The 23,180-nt window shown below is 38.2% G+C and overlaps 1 protein-coding gene across 2 annotated transcripts in view; it reads right to left on the reverse strand.

Moving 5' to 3' along the window:
• Positions 1-23,180, reverse strand: part of BICC1 (BicC family RNA binding protein 1) — a 115,204-nt gene that overhangs the window by 35,047 nt on the left and 56,977 nt on the right. The window contains exon 1 of one of the 2 annotated variants that reach the window (XM_062634041.1): positions 3,995-4,178. The exons of the other annotated variant lie outside the window; for it this stretch is intronic. The gene's annotated coding sequence lies outside the window, so the exon portion shown is untranslated. Of the gene's footprint in view, positions 1-3,994; positions 4,179-23,180 lie in introns of those variants that run through there. 2 annotated transcript variants of the gene reach the window in all.

The raw sequence follows: 23,180 nt of genomic DNA on the forward strand, positions 1-23,180 counted from the left end.
CTCAGTATTAAGACAAAAATATTTGTTGGACAAAGCTCTACATATATTTGAAACACCCACAGAGTGCAACTGTTGCAACGCATTCTCAACAAAGTCCAAAACAAGATAAATGGCACTATTAAAAGCATGACAAGGATTGCCAGACTTAAAGGTATAGCAGGTGTAACGTATATATAGTACTGTCAGTACAGACAAGCATAAAGTCACGCTCCAAGTCAGTATCTGAACAGACCACAGCACCTGCACATAGGCTTAACTGGCATGAGACCACCCATTGAACAAGATCAACCAATTCCCACAGAAATGGCTCTTGCTGCAACTCAGGCCATAACAATGCCAGTTTTGTCCAGGTGTCCATCCGATCATCAAGATGTTGTGCCATATTTCATCCCTAAGGAACACTGGTATGTATTTTTACCGTGGGTTGGGGGGAAAATCCCATTTCCCTGCCCACCCTTCCTCCTCTCCCCCTCCCCCTTTTTTATTTTTAAGGTTTTGAATACAGCCAGCAATATACTTTAAATAAAACTAGAGCTACAGCAATGCACAGATGCCTAGCATGAACGAAGAAATAAGACACCAAAGCTTATAAACACAGAACAAAGGCTTCAGAAGAGGTCTGTGTGCTAAAAGCATATAAGGCTCTACTGCTTTAAACAGAAGTGTAGTATCAGAAACTGGAAAAGATTTTGATTCATAAGAAACAACTTGATTAGTGTCTTGCAAAATATAAAACCCATGCCATTGCACAGTAACCAATCTTTTAATGACTTTGATGGGAAGTATCATTTTCCCCAAGAATGGAAAAGATAAAACTAATTTTAACGGATCTCACCCCCCTTCTCAAGAATGGGGGAATATTTACATAAAATAGAAAACTCAAGTTACACAACAGAAAATGCTGGAAATTTTTCTCAACAGTCTTCATTTGGCAGACTCCTGTCTTCAAGTGGTCTTTTATTGCTCCTACCCTCAAATTCCTCACTCTGCACTTTGGCAGTTTCCACCTCCTCTGTCTTTGTCCACAGCTATACAAGCAAGCCTCCAGCTTTTGCTACTATTGTGTGCAAAATTTCAGTAAACAAAACAAAACTCCTCCAAGCAAAGATATGTTTGTGCCAGTGCAAATGCATCTACACTGATTTTTGCCAGGCAAAAAGTATTTAAAATAATTAAACCATTTAACTGTGCAGGCCTCTCCTGCAATTCAGACATCACATTTAACATCTGGGTAAGCTCTTCAGACCACAGCTATGCATCTAGCTTGTTTACAGGATGAACAGACTTTACTTAAGTTACAGAAATAACAATATCCTAAAAATAGCTAGACAACTGGGCAACACCAAAGCAGATGACAGTCATTCTTAGTAAGAAGCTGATTAGGATCTGAATAGCCCATGAGTATTACTGAACTTGCACAACTCAAATTAAAATAAAGACACAAACAGGCCTGACATTTTTAAGGACAAACTGTGAAAATACTTGCCCCAAAATTACTGGCAAAACCACACTAAACTTTATGAGAAGTTAAAATAAAAAGAGAAAGTCAAAAGAACACACTAAGTTCTCAAATGAAAATGTGAGTTCATCATTCACCCTACAACAAGATGAAACACAGGTCTATAAAACAAGTGAGCTAATCAAAAAGGTCAAGGACTTCTTATTGATGTGGAAAAATGGGTAACTGAATTGAATCAATTTAATATTTTAAAATAAATTAGGAAATACTACATATATAGCTGTTAGAGTGGATACTCATTGACCAAACTAGATTCGTGATAGCCAAGATAGTCTTGAAATAGGCTCAATTTGTTCCCATGGAGAAGAAACATTAAGGCTAAAAGCATGCAACAAATGCTCATGATTAAAGGGATATGCAAAGTAACTCAACTGAATAAAAAAAGGAGATTTGTTACTCGGACACTTCTTGCTGTTGGCTTACCAGTGTAAAGGCCTTCTCACCTTCTCTCCAATGCAGCTCAGTGTACGTCCTTCACCTCCTGGTATCCAAACCACAGGAGAAAAAAAAAGCTACTCATGTATTAAAGCAGAATGCTGTGGGCCATTTACCACTGCTGACTCTTTGTGTATCCTCAGACATACTCAACAACATAGGTGGTGGTTTTAGCTTGCGGGTTTTTTTTTGTTGTTGTTGTTATTTTGTAGTTTGGACTGCAGCGTCATCATCTCTGAATGAGATTTCAACTAGTTAACTTAGGCATGATCAAAAGCCTACTCAAAGCATCACAAAACTCAACATGGCTGCAAGCAATTAATGGTGTCTTCAGAGAAGACATATCCTGAGGCTCTGGGCATTCCAGGGGATCTGTTTGTTGTGGACAAACGGCTGATTACAAAACATCCTTGGGAAGAGCTAGAATCACTGCCTATATCTGCACACATATTTGAAAGACTGTCTTCTCAGAACTTTAGCTCAAATTTCCATTTTACTAGCATCTAACTTCAAGCCATTTTTAGAAGAATTTCTGTTCTATGCAGAATATGACAAGGAGGCTGAGAAAGGGTAGATGTTTATTGCACTGCTTCTGCCACAGCACCAGGGAAAGCAGTTTACACGTAACCCTTTGTTCTTTTTACATTTTTGTTGCTGTTACATAGTCATCTGAGGAGCAGTAAATACAGGATCATCAAGGTTTGAGTTGGAAAAGACCTTAAAGACCATCTAGCCCCAAACCCCATGCCATGGGTAGCGACATCTCCCATTAGACTAGGTTGATCCAAGCCCCATCCAACCTGGCCTTGAACACTACTAGGGATGGAGCCATAGTTTCTCGGGGCAACCTCTGTTAGTGCCTCACCATCCTCATAGTGAAGAACTTCCCAATGTCTAACCTAAATCTCCCATCTTTCAGTTTAAAGCTATTCCTGTTTGTCCTGTCACTACATGCCCTTGAAAAAAGTCCCACTCCAGCTTTACTGTGGGCCCCCTTTAGGCACTGAAAGCTGCTCTAAGGCCTCCCTGGAGCCTTCACCCATCCAGGCTGAATAAGCCCAACTCTCTCAGTCTGTCTTCTTAGCAGAGGTGCTCCAGCCCTCTGATCATCTTCGTGGTCCTCCTCTGGACTCACTCCAACAGGTCCACGTACCTCTTGTGTTGGGGGTCCCAGAGCTGTGTGCAGTACTTGAGGTTTCACAGGAGTAGAGGGGGAGCTCACTTCCCTTGACCTGCTGGTCACGCTTCTTTCAATGCAACCCAGTGTACTGTTGGCTTTCTGGCTTACTGTTGAGCTTCTCACCAACCAACACCCTCAAGCCCTTGTAATCAGGGCTGCTCTCACCCCTTCTCTGCCCAGCCTGGAGTTGTGCTTGGGATTGCCCTGATCCATGTGAAGGACCTTGCACTTGACCTTGAACATCATTAATTTCACATCGCTTCTTCCCACTGCGTCGACCCTACCACACAGGTTGGTGTCATCACCAAACTACCCAAGGGCGCACTCAATCCCACTGTCCCTGCTGCTGACACATCAAAGCATTGCTTTTCAGTTTTGCACTGTAGCAACTGCAGGACAGTGAAGCCTACAGTCTCCTCTTTACTTCTTTGCACCATTTATAAAAATGCATGTGTAGACACATATACAGACACACACACAAATATTCATGAAGCAGAGACTGGGTAAAACACCAACCTTACACACACAAAACTGAAGAAAAGCTGTTCAACATTTGGTAGAGCAAAGAATCTTGTTTCTCAAAGACTTCAGTATAGCTTAAAAGAAAACTCTAAAACTGTAACAGGCTACTTACAGTAAAATGGCTATTTAAAGTGAAATATCTGTTTGGTGTAGCCTCACAAATGAAAAGAAATAAGATGACGTGTACTTGTACATCAAATCATAGCTGAATCCCACATTTGGGTCACTCAGTAGCCTTGAAACATGCCAGCAGAGCAGTGAAAATTAAGGTTCAGAATGCCCAGAATTAAGTGAAAATTAGCCAGAAGCATCAGATAAGCTTTAGAAAAATAGATTACCTGTACAACTTATTAGTTTTGGAGAAATAAGCTATTGATGACTTCATTTTGGACCCAGTGACAGAGGAAATGAAGTTGAAAAGACTTCTTGAATCATAAGCAAAGAGGTAAGGCAAGGAAAAAGTAACAGAACATATGCAACTTAAACAGGAAAAATAACCAGATTTGAAAGGAGAAGGCCAAGGTGGAGAAGAAGAAAACCTGAAAAGAAGAAACAAGAATTAATTAATTGTAGTCAGAGACTTCATTTCAGTTACAAAATTTCAGTTTCTCATCACCATAATCAGCTTAAATTGCTTATTTTACTTTTTCTAAAAAAGGTCATTAGAAACATTATATAAATGCATTCAGAAACTAAAAGACACATGTAATGCTGCAATTCTGCTACTTCTTGGGCAGTTGTTCTTCAGCCTTTAGCCTAAGCAACCACTCAACGCAAGGCAATCTCTCAGCGGGACACAAAGTCCGTTACGTCTTATTTTTTCAGCATGGAACCAATGAATTCACAGTTCATTACTTAACTGCCTATTACCATTGCACCTCAAAGCACAGACACAGAACCACAATGTCTGGGGAAAAAACTATGAAATAAAGTGAAGAAAAAAGCTATAGTATTATAAGATCAACTCAGTAGAAGACGTAAAACAACCCAAAACAATCCTATAAATAATAGTACCATCTTCACCATACACAGAGTCATATTCAAGGTTACAGTTTTGATGCATAAGCCTCAAGGTAATTTTAGTTTCTTACACATTTGCAAAAAAATCACTGCGGCTGCATTTTGCTAAATAAAAAACATCACAACATCTGACTCATAGCCTAAATGAGAGAAGGTTCATGCCTCAGGCTGAACCTTCTTTGCAAATTCTCCCACATCCAAATCCAACTAAACTTAGTTCACACCTCCATGCTTCCTGATTAGTGCTGCACATTTTAATATCTGATTGCTGTAACTGACTGCATTCCAATATGTGAGCTGATTTTTATACAACTATGGGAAAGTATTAATAATGTGGTTGGAGCAGGAGGATGCAGCTGGTCTCTAGCAAAGACTACTGTACTAGGTACCCCTGAGTGAACAGGACAAAACTGTCCTCTTGAGAACTGGTATGAAAAGAAATGTTCTCAGAAAGATGGAAATAACTGGTTTCTGACAGGACATCACACCTGTTGACTAAAGCCAAAGACAGCTAGATATGGTAATTTTGGTTATGATTACAAGTAGTCTACTACATTCTCTGCTTTAGTATCACACTTCTACAGATGGAAATGGGTTCTCCCCAGAAAAATTGCCCTTTCCTGGATTATTATGTTTTTAGAGGTTCTTATTTGAACTGCATTCCTAATGAACATAGTGAATGGGGTTTTTTTGGTGTTTTTTTTTTTCTTAAGAGAAAAACTGAAAGTCCAATAATAAAAAAAAAAGAATGTTTTCTTGAGAGCTAACCATGTAGCAACAATTACATGAAGTGCATAAAAATTATTCTTATTTCAAATTATAGCAAGGCATAGTCAGATCATGCATTGTGAGTCTATCGGCCTTTCAGAGAGTACTTCTAAGCTTCCCACCCCAACCCAAACACAGGGGATACAAATGCACAACATCAAGCATATAATCAGATACGAAGTAAAGATCTTGAGCGCAGTGAGAAGATGCAACATCCCGCAGAGAATCAGACCATGCCAGAGAAGAGATCCTCATCAGCAAACAGCCTCTGCAAGAACAGATTACAGGCAGGTCTCAAGGAGCTAATATTGGAGGGCAGAGCAACAAGCAGCTCAAAAGCTGGAACAGGACGTTTGTGAGCCAAGGCAAAACACAGACTGGTGCCTGCTGAGGTCAGAAGCCCAGCAGCTGCAGTAGTTGCCACTGGAAAACAGTTTTGGGCAAGTATTGGAAACACCAAGCAAAATATTGAAAACACCAAGCATAAAAAGCCCTGTTAGGTGGTTTGCTATTTGCATTATAGTGAACTATCGTTAAAGACTGAGTGTAGAGCTCTAACAGAACACACATTAATGACAGTACGTACTTTTCCTTACTTCTAATAAAAATAAGATCTGAGTATTTAGAAAATTCATCAGCTTATTGTTCATAAAATCTAGTGCATGACGTCTGCATCAGCTACCTGTGTGGTGCTGGTACACAGAGCATGCAAACAAAAGACTCACAAGGGCACAATACAGGGGTTTTCTTATACTACTGACAATCCAGTAAAACTTTAGTCTAAAGGTCCATAGTCTAACGCTAAGTTAATGGCTTATTAGTCTCTTATGAAAGAGAACTCAAGTGGAAGCAAATCACATGCACTGCCTGTTTTGTCTTTCCATGTACCTCATACAAATAACATTGCCTACAAGAGAAAGATACTAAGGAAGAAAAGCACATAAATCTTTTTTGAGGCTATTAGAAGGCAGCCATTTTCTGATACAGAAAGATCATTGTTACATACACAACATTTCTACATCTTGGACTTGAACTATCAATACATATTTTAATGTTATGATAATAAGTGTATGAAATTTGACTCTAAAATTGTTATAGTATAAACTAGTTTCTGCCATTCACTGAACAAGACTATTTCTTTTCATACTTTGTAAGAGCAAAAGTGCACAGTTGTTTGTTTGGTTTTCTTTTTAAGCCAGCATGGCAATGTTATAGCTTTTCCATGCATCACTGCTGTGCAAGCTCTAGTTTCCAGGATGCGAATAGGCAAATAAAGGAAGTGATATTCCACCTTCCTTCTAAGTCCATGTGTGATGCACCTAATAAAGAAAAGAATTAGTCACCTAGTGGTAATTATTTATGATGAATAAAAACTTCTAGATGCTTTTATACAGCATCTTGATTTTTATGTGAATTTTTGATGTGAATACTGAATTAAACATTTTAATAATATAATAATCTACCATTGCTTGGCTATTAGCATATGGCACTGTAACACTTACCTATTTTATACTGAAAGGTTATTCTTATTCACAGTTATTAAATTATTTTCTCCAGAGTGACAGGTACTTTGCAGCTCACCTGGGAAATGAACTTCCTCTCCTGAAGATGAGTAACCTACTTAAAGGTTCCACTTTCCTTTTTAGGGAGGGGTTCACAGCAAGTGAACAAAACGCTGCCCATACTGCTCCTCTGCAGGAAAACTGATTTGTGATATGCTTAAAAAAAACACCTGATAGATGTCAAGTATGGGCTTTTAAAGAAAAAAACAAAACAAATCATCCTTGAGCTACTTCCAGATTAATTTTCTCTGCATCGGTTCTTTCCATCTGTCTCTCTCCAGTACTAGACCAACAGCAAAACTTACCTTTGGAAAATTAATTGCCTCTTGAACATCTGTGTGATGCAAATTTCAGCACTCATCTTGATAAAATGGTTTTTTTTGTATGCCCCAAACTTGAGTTTAACTAGAAGGATGGGAGTCTGAATGGAACACTACATCAGTCTCCAGCTTACATGTAAACACAATATGGGGGACATTGCAAGGTGTCTACTAATGGATAGAAGTTCCTAAAAATCCAAACGCAATACATCAGCTAATTCCAGTTTTCACTGTAAAAGTTTGTACTCACAAGTAATTTAAATTGCAATGATAAGAGTGTATTTTATTACATTCCAGGGCCCAAAATGTCAGTTTTTACTACAGTTAACTGCCAAGCACGCTTACTGGATGTTGAGCCTCTTGCTAATTCCCTTCATATTACAGCTGCTTTTGTATTTTGTCTCTGCTATCTGCCTGAGTAAGTAAATCACTGTTCTTTACAGAAAGCATGACAAGCCCTAATCAAAAATACAAAAGCTCCAACCCTTGTTCCCACTCTTCTTACAGGAATAAGCAGTTTCACTCTTTTGTAAATTTAAAGTACCATGCTCACCTGCTGGCTTCCTTTGCTACCTGGAATTCGTTTCCTAAAATCATTCACAAATGTGACCACAGATATATTGAACCTTTCCCTGCGCCAATATAAATTAATGATTTTACATTTTTGTGTAGGGCTGGCATTCACTGCTGTATGCCCCCCCACACACACTAAGCACAGAAGAAACTACAAACTAACTGCAAACAAGAGAAAAGGCTCAAGCAAACGTTACTTCCTTTAAAAGCCTTCTCAGCTGTCACCTACACTACACACAAAAAGGAAAGAATTGATCTGCCTGGTTTCTGAAATGGTAGCAGTCTGGAGGCTTGTACAAATAATTCCAGTAAATGAAGTATTTGCTGCTAGCTGCTGGCACACAGGATGCTGTGGATTTGTGCGTGTCTAGCTGCTCAGATTGAAGAGAATTAACATGAACTCCAGTGGCCAAGTTTCAATTGGCCTGGGACAGTCTCTTCTGTTCATTTACTTATTGCAAAACAGGGAGGAGACATCTATGCTTGAGTCAGCTCCTCCAGAAACAAAAGAAATAAACGAACTTGTGATCTAAAGACAACGGTTCTTTAATTTTTAAAGTACACAATTACAAGTTTGGGGAATTTTTCTTCAGAGTATGAGAAACAGTATGCAATGACAGCTGCTCGTTTACACAAAACGCTCACTAAAAGCAGATGTAGCACATAATACAACAACTGCAATACATACTACAATTAATCTGGCTTTCCAAACAGTAAACACAATGTCAGCAAGATAGTTGCTTTAGATCTTTAAGTCAATTACGTACTGATTGCCTTAAGAACATGGTACAGAAGATATTTGCCGCTTACAAGTTGTATTAAGATAAGCAATAGTTAAAAAATTGCAACAGGTAGTCTCCAGGTTAATTATGAAGCTTAGCAGTGAGTACTTAAAGTGAATATGTGGGGAACTATTAAAACAACAAAGATTCTTTTCCTTGACATATTCACAAGCCAAACATCATAAACAAAGAATACAGTTCTTCCTGCTTTATCTCTCAACCTGAGGAGAGCAGCCACTCACAAAAGACAGACTGGATATTTCAGACTGCTAAATATGCAAATGTCGGCCATCTTGGCAAAGCATACCAAAATTGGAGTAGAATATAGTGAAGTATGGAAAACTTGGGCCTTAGAATGGTGGCAGTGGCATTTGCTTTGAGAGGCTGAGAAACTAAAAGGAAGTCATCTTTTTATTTCAAGTTCTATATTCAGTTTAAAGTAAAAGAAAAATCCCTGTGCTAAGTTTTACTGTGGACAAACAAGATAGGACAGCTGAAAATTGTCCCTACAGTTCAGCTGTCTAAATATTTGTAAGTGAAGATACATTTTCCATTAAGTAAAAGTAGATAATTCAATAATAAATTTATACCATATAACAAAAGTTGCCTTCAAACTCAGATTTTACTCTGACAAATTTCAACCAAAATTAAACAAATAGTTATTGCTAATATTTGCATTTGTTTACTGCTAGTACTGCGCATGAGAGTCACTCAAAAAATTACCTCCAAACACAAGACTTAGAAAACAAAGACACTGCTTGAGGGAAACTAAAAAATATAACTTCGCACTGCCCGTATGCTACCATGCCAGCTTACTCCTGAATGTCAATGCTGGGCATAAGATTATGTCAATACCTTAATTAGTGGCTTTGCCTTACATACCTCACTGTCTAGATAACCTTTAACCTGTCCATGCCAAGAAAGAAAAAAAGAAAAAGAAAAAGCTGTCATTGAGGTGATAAAGCCAGTGGCAACTGAAGAAAGTCAGCAAGAGAGAGGAAGAACTCCATTTTAATACAGGAAGCAGAGGTTTGCAATGTTTTCAGAACAAAACTCTTCAGTGGCACAAACACAAACCCTCTGTCTCCCCAAAGCCCCAATTTACCAATCCATGGTGAAGCATGGACATACAGAGCTGTCATATGCCCCTCTATAACCACTCACTAACCTACTCTAAATGTTTGCTCTTGTACCTGATGGGCTTTTCTCCACCTGCTAACACAATTAAGGGCCAGGGGAGGTATGGCTGAGGTGCTGCACATAATATTGATTCAAAAGACACAACAAACCTGGGTCCCCTTCCTTCTGGGAGAAAAACTGGCTGGGACAGCACAATATTCACCAGTTGGCTTTAAATACCTAGGCACTGCTAATGACAGAATACTGGTTGTGAAATACCATCACTATGCATGGATTGAGGCTGTGCAGGAAGTAAACAGAAAAAAAGCCAAAGACTTCTACTTCTTACCCATCAGGAATGCCCCCTCCTACCCCCGGCACCAACTCCTACCCTACCTGTGTGCTCACATCTTTTTCCCTACCAGCCAACAGGGACAGAACAGTACACAGCACCGCCTGCAGATATAGATTTAGGAACATAAATTTAGGCACTCAAATATAATCTACCAGATGTTCATTTTCAGCTGCTGCTGAAGTCAGCTATGACTGTGGTTTAAGTTTTACTTATGAAAAATATTTTTTTTTTTAAAAAGAGGAAAAAGAAAAAAGGTAAAAAGATGTCCAATTGTATATTTTGTATACTGGGGGGATGGGGAGAAAGTTAATTTTCAAGAGTATCTTACTTGAAAATGTTGCCTTTGTGCTGATATGCTATTTACGCTGCTAGTATTTTTTAATATAATGAGTCAGCTGATGAAAAGCATTTATCTTTTTAGAGATAAAAAGACTCTCTTTATCCTGCAGTTTGCCAGTAATTCATGCTACAGATGCCTTTCTCTACAGTAATATTTTGACTACTTTTCTTCTAACCCCCTCACACTGTGGAACGAACCTCATCTTTACTTACAGAAGATAACAGCCTGCTCCCCTCCTTGCACACTGCCATGGCTTTCACTTGGATTTATTCTTGCACCATTCTTCAATAAGCATCTAAACTGGGATGAGCTCTTTTTAAAAAGTCTCAGAAGTCAACAACTGAACTACTACACATGGTCATTTAAGCCACCTTTGTGGCAGGATTTAACATGCTACAGCACTGTTGATAGTTATTTAATCTGTCCCAAAGAATCTCCACTAGTAGGGACCCCAAAGCCTATGCAAACTACTACTAGTAATTAGCTATCCTTATCTTCCCTAAAATCCAAGGGAAATCTCCGACAGAAATCTTTGCTTTTAATCCTAAATAGACACTGGTAACAATTACCTTTTTCCTATTCGCACATAGTGGTTTTGATATTTGTTTTTTTTAGGGGGGTTGTTTTGTTTTTTAGTTATAGACAACATGACATTTTCTTTACATTCTTCCCAATTCTTGTTTTCAAACATCTCCTTTTCTTTCCCCCAGATTTTCTCAAGATTGTCCAAACTCTGAAGATCAGCACTAGTAACGGTTATGATTTCACAGGTGAAACCTCAGCAGTACCAGGTTGCACAAAATAAGTACTCATTTACAAACCATGAGTCTGAATATAGATCCCAGTTTGCTTTATTCTGGGGTACAGCATCATACTACTGCACCTATTTAATCTGTCATGCACAAGGACATTTAAACCTCTTCAGTGCTGTGCACCTTATCTTTCTCCCCCAAGGAGACTGTGTTACCATTCATGAGTTGGTACTAATTTTGCATTGTTTCTCCATTTTGTTTTGAGTGTAAATTCTGTTCTGCCAACTTGCTGCCAGTTGCAAACTATATAAATACATACTATCCCATCAATTAATGATCAATGAAAACACTGTCCAGTATGGAGCACTATATCAGACCAAAAGAAGGAAAGATGCTACATTTCAATCATTTTAAAGATGGGAAGCCACAGGACCTCCTTAGGTTTCAGGCAAATTTCCTGCAAGCAGTAAACAACAAATACTACACCCAAATAGTTATGTTTTCCCCCTTTCCTCCCCCGGAAAGTATATGCTCGTTCTGAAAGTTTATGTTTTCTTTGAAGTGGCAAAATATGTATCTATAAGAAAGTCTATTCACATTTTTTACTCTCCCCAGGCAGAAAAGCTAACAAGTTTAACATCTCACTGCACTCCATTACAACAGAAAAGGAGGTGAGGAACATACACAGGAATGTATTTTGCACATGTATAGCTTAGTATAAGCCTGTAAATTTATTGCTAAAAATCTTGGTATGAACTTTTTGGCATTGCAATATTTCAAGCAAGTTCCACAGAACAGCTTGCATTTTCTTCAAACACAATATTTTCTCAGCTTACTTTCTTGACTGCCACTCGCCTCCGACATTGTTAAACCAAGCAGTTTACATTATTTGACATTGCAGTGGACAAAAATCTAATTAGCTGGATGACAGTTGCATTCAAATGTAATCCTCTTTATTGCCATTTTGGTTTACTTGCACACATTCTAACTGGTTTGTGATTTTTAGTAGAAAGTGCCAATATCCTCAACTCCCACGGACTACAAATGTTTTGTGTTCTCAGTATTTTAAATCATACATATGTTTTGATGCAAGACAAGACATCTGTTAAATGTTTAACAGATTGAAGTTGCAGTCATCTAAACATCTTTATGGAAGTAGCACAAAGACATTAGAGATGAGAATGGTAATGTTAGATATCTAATCACTGCGCAAGGACAGTAATGAAAGTCTGCATCAATATAGTGGTGTAGACCAGCTTTTCCCCCATGATATTCGCAAGTAGGAACCTCAGAATTGTGTTGAATCTCATTTCCAAGACAAGGGTAAGTGTTAGAAATCTAGACACTTATGAACACTGGGCTGTAATCCTCCTCTCCACTTTTTGACATACACATTTTCATGCACTATTTCCCACCACATCTTCTTCTTTCCACCTTCCATCTCTTTTCCCATTATCTTTATGCCATCTTTGTCACTTGCTCTTTGTTATTCTACTCTTTCAAAAGCCTAATTTCTTTAGGACTCCCACTCTAAACTCACATTTCCTGCCATTCATTTGCTGAATGACATCTACCTCTTCCCAACTGCCTTCATTCTCTTCATCAGTCACTTTCATTTCCTCTCTGTGTCTCTCACTTCCCCCATTCCACTTCATTCCCAACTTTTTCCTTTCCCATAGCTTTCCTCCCATTAACAAGAGATTATCTGCCTTCCTCTTTCACAGAAGTTAATACAGGGAGTGTATATTGCCAGCAGTCCTCAGTGACCAGGCTTGGTTGATGAACATTGGCCAGATGGAGTAGTCTCACTACTTAGATTACACCAATTCAGCAGCTTCAATTGCGGCTACACAGCCAAAGCAACAGGCTACCACCAGATTTCCTGACAAGCATTTACCAGAAAATAGCAACTATTCTGTAACTACTAAAAGGGGGAAGGGGGCGGCGGGGGGGGGGTAGGGGGCAAAAAAAAAAAATCACCAGAAGACTATTTATGCCCTGAATTTTGCTCTCTTTAGATATGACTTGGTGTGCATGAAATGTTAGTCTTGCCAAATAATCAAGGGATAAAATAACTAGCACACTTTATGCAAAGTTAAGTTTGTACAGATGAAAAGCTTAAAATTCTGAAAACCATATTATATTTTTCAGATATTCCCTCCTACAGCTACTCCAGAAGAATCATATGATTCAAATTATAGTTTCCAGAGGAAGTCATTAAAGAGACTTTCTATCAATGATGGTTTTGTATGTTTGCACTTGGTCTTTGGCACAGACTCAGTCTATATTTAGCATGCACAGTAGAGAGAATGTTTGAAACCAAAGAAATTTAAAACCAAAAAACCAATCAGAACTTCATTTATAACATAAAGATTTGCAGAGATGGGATGATTTTCACTTACACTGTAATTCTAGACAGTTTATAGGAGTTCCACAGGTTTGAAGAGGGGAATACAGTGATCAGCCCTACCTACAAGCGCTACTGTCTTCAATAAAACCTGGAACATCAGGTGGGACACTGGCTTTCTTTAGGGAAGACTGATCTTTGGATGGTAGTTACAGAAATACCATAGTAAGAAAACTGAAAGACTTATTCCTTTCAGCTACAGAATATCACACATTAAGTATTATTCCTTCAGAGTATAAAAATGCAGCGCGCTCCCCAGTAACACTGTGGGTATATGTTGTTTTAGTTTGCATGTAGGCTTTTTTTGCCACCCCCCTTTATGCTTTTTTTAACCTGTGACAAGATCCTTAAGTGGATTTCTGCTATGCATGCTGGTTTCTCTGTGCTTTTGAAGGCTGTTTTGGAGTTCTGGCCTCCGCCACTCAAGCCATTTTTGTTCCAAATCAAACAAAAATTTAATCATGTTTACAAACCTAATACATCATTACTATTCACTCTTACTGCATAACTGATGTGTTTAAATTAGCATCCTCAACTAGGCTTACAATAACATTTTCATACTAGTGTCAGCCATTTGTGTACAATAATGTATTAGGTTGGCATCCAGAACTTCTCAACATCCCTTGAAGCCTTCTGAACTATTATGATTTAAATACCCAGAAGCAGGAGTGAGTTATACCTAAGAAAGATGAAACATGACACTTTCCCTTCCTCAATAGTTCTCCAACCAAACCCAGGAAAAAAAGCACACGCTGAAAAACAAAGCTAAAATATACTGTGGGCTTCAAATGACATTTAGCACTAAAAGTTTATCTTCTCTCATGAAAAATACTAAACAGTACAAATAAACCCTTTGCAAAAGGAAAGTATTAAAGTAGTGATAGCTAACAGGCAGATAACATGTAGTACTACAAGCAGATGACTGTAGCCTCCCCAAGAGCTACATTCAAAAACCTGACAGACCAAAATACTTAAGTGATTGATGGGAATCATCTGACCAGCATTTTCTGTATTCTGATGATTGCCACTGATGATGCGAGGCTATTCATACATTTTTGCAACCTTGTTTCTTTTGAAAATGCCTGCTGATTTATATCAGATCAAGTCAGATAAACAAATTTTAAGCAATTCACAGGACACAAGTCATTCCAGACTTATTAGAGAAAAGCATAAAATAATTGAGGAAGTACTTCTCTTATAAAGAATTTCCAAAATGAACGAATTCTGCATTTCAGATTAGGTAGCTATCCAGTTTTATTTCACCTAAATTGCATGATTCACCCCTCTCCTGCCACCCCCCAAAAAAAACCAAGCAAAACAAAGCTACTTAAGATATCCCATTGATCATTATTTCATGCTTACCTATGGGGAAATGCAAAAAGGCATTACTTTCACTGTAGAAAGGTAAAGCACAAAAATAAGTTTAATGCAATTCTAACAAACAGGAAAAAAAAAATTGCAATTTCCCAGATCATGTGGCAGATCTGATGGAAGTTTTATTTTGTGAAGAAACTGCAGATAGAAGAAATTATCTTCCACTCCCCTCAGGTCTTGTTAGCAGTTTCAAGAAACACTACAGAGCAACCTTTTTCATCTGCTCTGACTACTACTACTGAATATGGAGAGACATACCGTTGTGAAATTCAGGTGCTTCTACAACACTAGCATACTTTAAAAAACTCTACTCATCTGCACAGTTACCAGCTGAACAACTGCATAACAGCATGAATCTTTTTTCTTGTTTTTAGTGAGGTCAACTAAAAGCTGCAAAGAATTTCGCTCCATGCATAGAGAATTGGCACAGAATACTCAAACCAAGGGTTCTGTTGTCATGGGCACCAACAAGGAAAAGGCATTTAAATGCTAAGATTTTTGAGAAAACCTTTACTGAACTGGTATTGTCTGACCTACAGCTTTATACCTCAGGAACCAAAATTAAATAGTGTTAAGAAAAATTCTTCTGACAAAAGAGCACAGGGCTCAATAAACCAGTAGTCCTGAATGCCCTCTCCGTCAGTGGGTTTGACACGAGAGCATGCCAGGCTGCAGGGCTAGGCTGCCTAGCAGGTAGCTATGGAGGCAGAGGGACAGACCTTAAACATGCAGTAAGGCAGGAGAGACAAGACCAAAACTGCACTGTTTAGCAGCTGTAAAAACGGTTGTCTCCCCCGATTTCATCTTTTTTTGTGTAAGTGGTTACCAGCATTCCCTTTAGAAGTACTTGGAAAATGCAGTGCACCTTTATCATTATTCATGATAATAATGATAAATGATTCACTAATGATAATGATTCACTAGGTGCACCTTTATCATTATTCATAACATACAGAATAAGGTTGTCCTAGGGATTCACCAATCAAAAATCTATTGTGTCTACTACTATTAATGAAGTGTCTCAAACTGATGCACTAGGATCCTGTTTCCACTTATGGTTGGGAAAGATTTGTGGAGTAACTTCCAAAGCTCATCTTAACAGTACGTTTTCCTTGACCCCTATGTAACCAGATGGAGAGATCCTCTTCTGAGGAAACAGGTGCCTACAGCAGTCATCAAAGCATCAGCTCCACCCATCTTACCAGATCCATTATTGACAGAGGACTGTTTTCCTTGCCCTGTAAAGTGGCAATCCACATGGATATGGGGAGGCACCCAACAGCACTGCAAGAACCTAAACCAATCCTCAGATCAGCAGCAGTAACATTGCTGCTGGCAGAGTTCCTTCTGGTATGCTGGTATGTTAGATTCTTTGTAAGAAGCAGCAGGGCATTAGGCAGTTAAACCTGTATCTCTATTCAACTGCACCAAAATCAATGCTGAGACAATAGAATTACAACTTGATCATGAACCAAAGTTACCTTCGCTCTCAAGCACTTAAGCACATCTATGCATTTCAAGTGGCTTAGGCGCTCTCTTTTCTACACCACTTTACATCCTAGTTAAAGCTGATAGAACAGGCTGTGGTTGCTCACAAGTGGACATGACTCCATATGTTTTCAGTTCCTATCAAGAGTTATGATACAGCCCTGCAGGACAGTTAGTACAAATTTCAAAAGCACCCTAGTGGATTAGAAGCTGAATTCTGTCATAAAGCTCCTTATACCACTGCAGGTATCCAAGGGCCTCATAATCTTTTGGGGTTTTTTAATTGAATCTTAAGGCTTTAAGGTAATCAAGTGACTTTTCATAGTATTGAATTTAGGATAGGAAAATTAGTTGATTATATCCCATGTTCACTCTCTTCCACTCCATTTGGTTGGGTTTGTGGGTTTTTTTTGGTTTTGTGTTTTGAGTTTGTTTGTTTGTTTTTTTAACTCAGTGCATTATTACATTAACAGAAATGCAAACTTTTAACTTTTTACAGCAATTTACAGTAAACAGTATTCTTATTAAGCTTAAAGACTGATAAGATACCTACACAGATATGTACTGGCAAGCATACAAGCAATTTCAGCACAGTAAGTACTATTTTCCTTAATTCATCACATTTTTATGCAGTTCTAAAGGTTACATATGGTTATGAATGAAGGGATTGTCATTTTAAAGCTGAATGAAATTATAAGCAGACTTCTAGAATATACGCATATGAAGACTTTCAACACACAATTTACCTGGGCGTATTCTTTAGAAAAGTAGCTGGATTCTTTCTATATTAAAAAATCAAGATCAAATCAAGTGTAATTAAGAAATCTAACCTTTGTAAGAAAAGGTTTTCATGAAACCTAAACCATCTCTCAAAAACATAACCTTTAATTTCTTTAAAAAAAGAAAACCACCAAAAAAAACACCAAAAAACACCAAAACCAAGAAATTTCCCACAGAAACAAAAAATCCCACACCCCCAAAACACCCCAATGCCTCCAAAAAATCCAAACCTCTCTCCCCCTCAAAAAAAAAACATGCACTGAAGATGACTTCCAGAGGTCCTTTCCAACCTCAGCTAGTCTGTGATACAGTCACTCAAGGTTGCATACAGATATAAACTCCCCTTCCCTAATATTTAAGTCTCAATTTGACAAACTGAGTGTATAGAATAAATATCGATTTGAAACATTTCTATGGCTAGGCTGCATCCCCAATCTGTCTAAACCGATATAAAGAAGTCTGAGAATATTCCTAGCCTCAGAATCTATATTCACAGAAGAGAATTGCTTATATAGAATCACAGAATAGTTAGGGTTGGAAAGGACCTTAAGATCATCTAGTTCCAACCCCCCTGCCATGGGCAGGGACACCTCACACTAAACCATGTTGCCCAAGGTTCTGTCCAACCTGGCCTTGAACACCACCAGGGATGGAGCATTCACAGCTTCCCTGGGCAACCCATTCCAGCGCCTCACCAACCTAACAGGAAAGAACTTCTTCCTCATACCCAATCTAAAGTTCCCCTGTTTAAATCTGAACCCAATACCCCTTGTCCTGTCACTACAGTCCCTAATGAAGAGTCCCTCCACAGCATCCCTATAGGCCCCCTTCAGATACTGGAAGGCTGCTATGAGGTCTCCACGCAGCCTTCTCTTCTCCAGGCTCAACAGCCCCAACTTTCTCAGCCTATCTTCATATGGGAGGTGCTCCAGTCCCCTGATCGTCCTCGTGGCCTCCTCTGGACTTGTTCCAACAGTTCCATGTCCTTTTTATGTTGAGGACACCAGAACTGCACACAATACTCCAAGTGGGGTCTCACAAGAGCAGAGCAGAGGGGCAGGATCACCTCCTTTGACCTGCTGGTCACACTCCTTTTGATGCAGCCTAGGATATGGTTGGCTTTTGGGGCTGCAAGTGCACACTGAAGCTGGCTCATGTTCATTTTCTCATTGACCAACACCCCCAAAGTCCTTCTCTGCCCGGCTGCTCTGAATCACTTCTCTGCCCAACCTGTAGTTGTGCCTGGGATTGCTCCGACCCAGGTGTAGGACCTTGCACTTGGCATGGTTAATTTCCTCCATTATATATAAAAATATACGCATACCTTCATATATACCTTTATTTTAACTTTCCAGACTCTACTGATCTTCTCCTTGAATAATTCAGCAATCCAAATGTTAAAAAAGCTAATATTATACTCCCTCACTGCATTGCGCAAACAGCATAAAGGTTCCTATACAGCCAGGTTCGGCTGACATGATCAACTTGACTTTAATGGAGTATCACAACAGGTTGGTTATTTTTTTTTTTTTCTGGTCATGTTTTGAGATGCCACTTATATAGACAGAGATAATTAAAACGAAACAAAAAAACCCCAACCAATTTCTCCTTACCATTTACATTTAGAAACACTTTTAGAAAGCATCTTATGATATCATACAGAATGAAGCCAATACTGAAAGCAACATACAGGGACAGAATTTATTATAGAACAGCTCTTGGTGTTTAAATCATAGGTTTTCATAGCCCTGGACTGGGGTTTGGGTTGTGGGAAGGCTACGGGGTTTCTTTTTGTTTTGGTGGTTGGCTTTTATGTTTCTTGGGATAGGTTTTGGGGTTCTTTTTATATCCAAGAAAGCCAAGCAAACAAGAAACACACCTCCTCACCCACAGCCAAAATGAGAAAGTGACCTTCAAGCTTAACAGGGTGTCCCGGTTTTGGCTAATTAATAGATGCTGTGTTGGCCAACAATTGCCAGTTTTCCACATACAGCCAATTTTAAATTACTTTTTAACAACATTAAAAGCAGGCATAATATATATGCATTGTGAAAAAGGACAACAAACTAATCAATGAAGTCATTTAAGGAAAACCAGAATTAAAAAGCTGTAATCTGGCTGCAACTATATTGAGTCGGGCACCATGTACATATAAAGCCTGAGAAAAGGGCAACACTGAAGACTTCAAACTACAGCAATCCTAACAGTCTTGTTCTACACATACACACATGTATATAGCATAGCATTACATATCTAAACTACAAGATCTTCAGTCTTGGAGATGCCAAACTGCTGGAAACACTCTACAGCTTTCAACTCAAGGAGTTACATGACGAAAGGAGTAAAATAAGCTAATTAGGTAATTTTTATTTACTTTTTTTGACTTGTTTGCTTGCTTGTTTGACTAAACTCAGACTTGGCCAGTTTCTTGGGGAAAATTTCAGATTATATAATTGCACTTTGCAGACATGACAGCCCCTGAAATATGCCAAGCCACCTGGTATTTAGAAAAAGATGAAATATGCAACTTAGTTCAGTAGTATATACTGAAATCCTTTCAGTATTCCAGCAATCCCAGCAATAGTTGAAAGCAGAGAAATTTATTCATTTCCCTAAACTTCGCATTTATTACAAAATATCAAAGTAATGAGAATCTCCTTAAGTGATGGTTCAAGACTATTTTATTCCACACAGACACTTTTCATTGCAGGACCTGTAGGCACACTGGAAGAGTTTATGGTACTGTTTTAAAGCTCATGTAACTCCTACAGAATGTTGCTGCACGGAATTATTAACTTTCCTATTTTTGCTGGTATTTTAACATCAATTATTGGGTTTGAACATAACCATTGACAATGTCTCATTTGTATTCATTAATATACTGGAACAAACAAAATGAAGTGTTATCCATAGGTTTTTTTGCCATGAAATTTTTACTTGGGTAAAGCAGTCTCTCCTTTGTACAAGTGTGGGACTCTGCTCAATTCCAAGACTGAAAGCAATATTGCATAACAGTCAGGGATGCGTTCATGTTTTAAGAAATGATGTAATCTCTCCATGGAACAAATGTTTAAATTTTGAAGTTCTGCACATGGGACAAAAACTGACAAGTACAGTGCTGAACTGCTCTTAAGTTAACCAGTTCATGCATGGTATGTCACCAAGGTTTAGCATCGAAATAAGTTTTCATTCTCTTTTAAAGGTTTGGTTGACAAACTGAATTAGGAACATCAAGTATTTCTAAAAAGAAAAAAAATAACTGAAAATCAAAAACTCAGATTGAAAATTTATCAGAAAACCTATGACAAAAGAATAAATAGCCTAGCAATTGTATTCGCACACATTCAAAGGCTGCGCAGCCGGACAACCCATCTTCTCTCCCTCCCTTCTTCCTCTCAAAATGTAAGCTTCCTCTTTTATTACAATGTTGGGAAATAATTAAAAATTGACTTAAAGGTATAAAGCAACATACAGAGACTACATTTTTAGCTTACTCTTGATATTTATGGCAGAAACGCATGCAAGTTTGGCCTTAAGTTCACCATATAATGACATTTCTGTTTTAACAAAATTCCCTAGTTTTTATCATAATGCCTCCTAGAATGTGCAATGCTCTTCCCCTGTGTTTAACCAACATTTATATAAATATTTCACTAATTTGATTGAAATCCCTCATAAATTTGCCTCAATTATGGCATTACAGTTCCTAACTTTATTTTTTATAGTCTCAGCAGCTTAAGATGCAAAGAAGAAAATCCTGGACTCTGCTTGCAAGATGGCTTGCAAAAGACAAACTTTAAGGAAAAAGTGTGAAACTAAAATGCCAAGCAATGAATGCCAGCAGTGCCCATTGCTATTTATTGCTGCCTTCCTTCTAAAGCCTTCAATGCCATTATGTTTCCTCCCATCCCGTCATTCTCCTTAGATATGAATTTGACATGCTATGTACTTGACTTGCCTTTGAGAGATGCTAATGCAAAATAACATGTCAATTATTTTAATAGCAAACTAGTTTAGATTTGAAGGTTACTGAGGTTTGAGTTTTTAAATATAAGATGAAAGAATAAAATCAGGTGAGAAAAAAAATATGCAAACAGAACATGGACTGGATTTTTTTCTTAACCACCTTAAAATGCACCAGTAACTGGGGGGGGGGGGGGGGGAGAAGGAGGAAACAAAAACCCAACAAAGCCCAGAACTGGCAACTGAAAGAACAGGTAAGTGAAATAAGAGCAGCCTAGGAAAGACAGATGAGAAACACGTGGGTAACTTAACAGATAACACATATCATAGATCAAAAAGAGCTGGGGACTGTACTCTAGAGAAAGCAGAAATAACATGAAAATATGAGAAAAAACACCTAGAAAAAAGAGCAACAGAAGTGCAGTAAAAGCAGGGTTTTTTTTTGTTGTTTGTTTGTTTGTTTTTTATTCTTATGTTGCTTATTACACAAATCCTATTTCAAGGTTGTCTGCATTCTGAGCACATGCATATTCCCCAACTTCTTTATGACTGTTGAAATACAAAGACACACATACCTATACTGAAGGAGGGAATGGAAGGTGTAAAAGAAGGAAAAAGAATAAGGAATATAGGCAAAATAAACTCACATATATCCATTTTCTAAGCTTCCTAAAGAACTCCTTTGATTACTCTGCACTGCTGCTGAATAACACGGTATTTGCCTGCTCCCAATGCATTAAACACTATATATTCATACAACCATATGGTGAAGCAGACTGAGGATACAGTTTGGGTTAAAACAGGATTAAAGTAGCTAGCAAATGCACAAAAATCCCCTCTTCAATAGTAAAAATTATCTATGATTAAGTTTAAGCCACCCTGGTTCCCTATGCAACAATATAAGCAGCAGTAATAGCACAGCAGAAGAGGCGGGACAACAAGAGAAGGACAGCAGGACAGGTCAGTATTTTGGCAAAAGGAGTGGGGAAAAAAACCCACATTAGCTTATGCCTGCTTTGAAAGTCTGTGGAACTGTAGCATCTGACCATTTAGGATTTGGCAATCTAATCTAAACTTTGATACTGCTGAATATATATCTTTTAAGGACAATTAATAGCATTCCTAAGGAACAGTAACCGTAACGGAATGAAAGAGTATTCGAGAGCAAAAGGGGAATGCACAGAAAAGTTAGTGTCTCTGAGTTTGATCATTAACTCGCTAGACCACAGATCTGAGATCTCCAGAAATGATGTTTTGTTATGCCCTGAACACTTCAGCACCCATGCAAACAGGGCAGACCATGCCAGTGCCAATTGTTTCATTATGGCTGGACAGGAATCAGTCGTTACAGAAGTGCTTTAAATTGTTTCACTTCTCTCTCTGAAACCTTAACGTTACGGGATTTCTTTGTTAACGTGAACAAATGGCTTGCTTAAAGATGCTACTGGAAGATTTATATTTGTTTGTGCATTTTCTGAACACGTCTTTCAAAATACTTTAACCCTCATCACCCCTCATTGCTAGAGAAAGACTGCAGCATCTGGTGTTCATTAAAGCCAGGAAATTCCTGGTTTGCTCTTTATGAAACTGTTGAGAGTTGATAATTGATTTTTAATTCTAGCCTTTGCAAAGAGCTGTTTTATAAATTTCATATTTAACAAATTTTAGTCAGCGATTTCTTTTAAATTCCGCATATGCTAAATCCAGACATCAGTCTTCTGTAGTTCAAAAAACTTCAGACAGTATTTATCGAATTTGAGTTGATGAATTATCATGATGAAACTCTAATATATAGTATCTCACAGTCATCAATTAAAAAGTTATAATCTATATAACCTGGAAAAAAAACCCACCTGATTTAGCAACTTAAAGAAGGCCTACCAGAAAGCTGGAGAAGTACTTTCTCCAAGGCCATGTACTG

This window comes from Pezoporus occidentalis, unplaced genomic scaffold, assembly GCF_034315485.1.
Source record: "Pezoporus occidentalis ecotype Australia unplaced genomic scaffold, CSIRO_AGI_Poc_V1 ctg41, whole genome shotgun sequence".
NCBI lineage: Eukaryota > Metazoa > Chordata > Aves > Psittaciformes > Psittacidae > Pezoporus > Pezoporus occidentalis.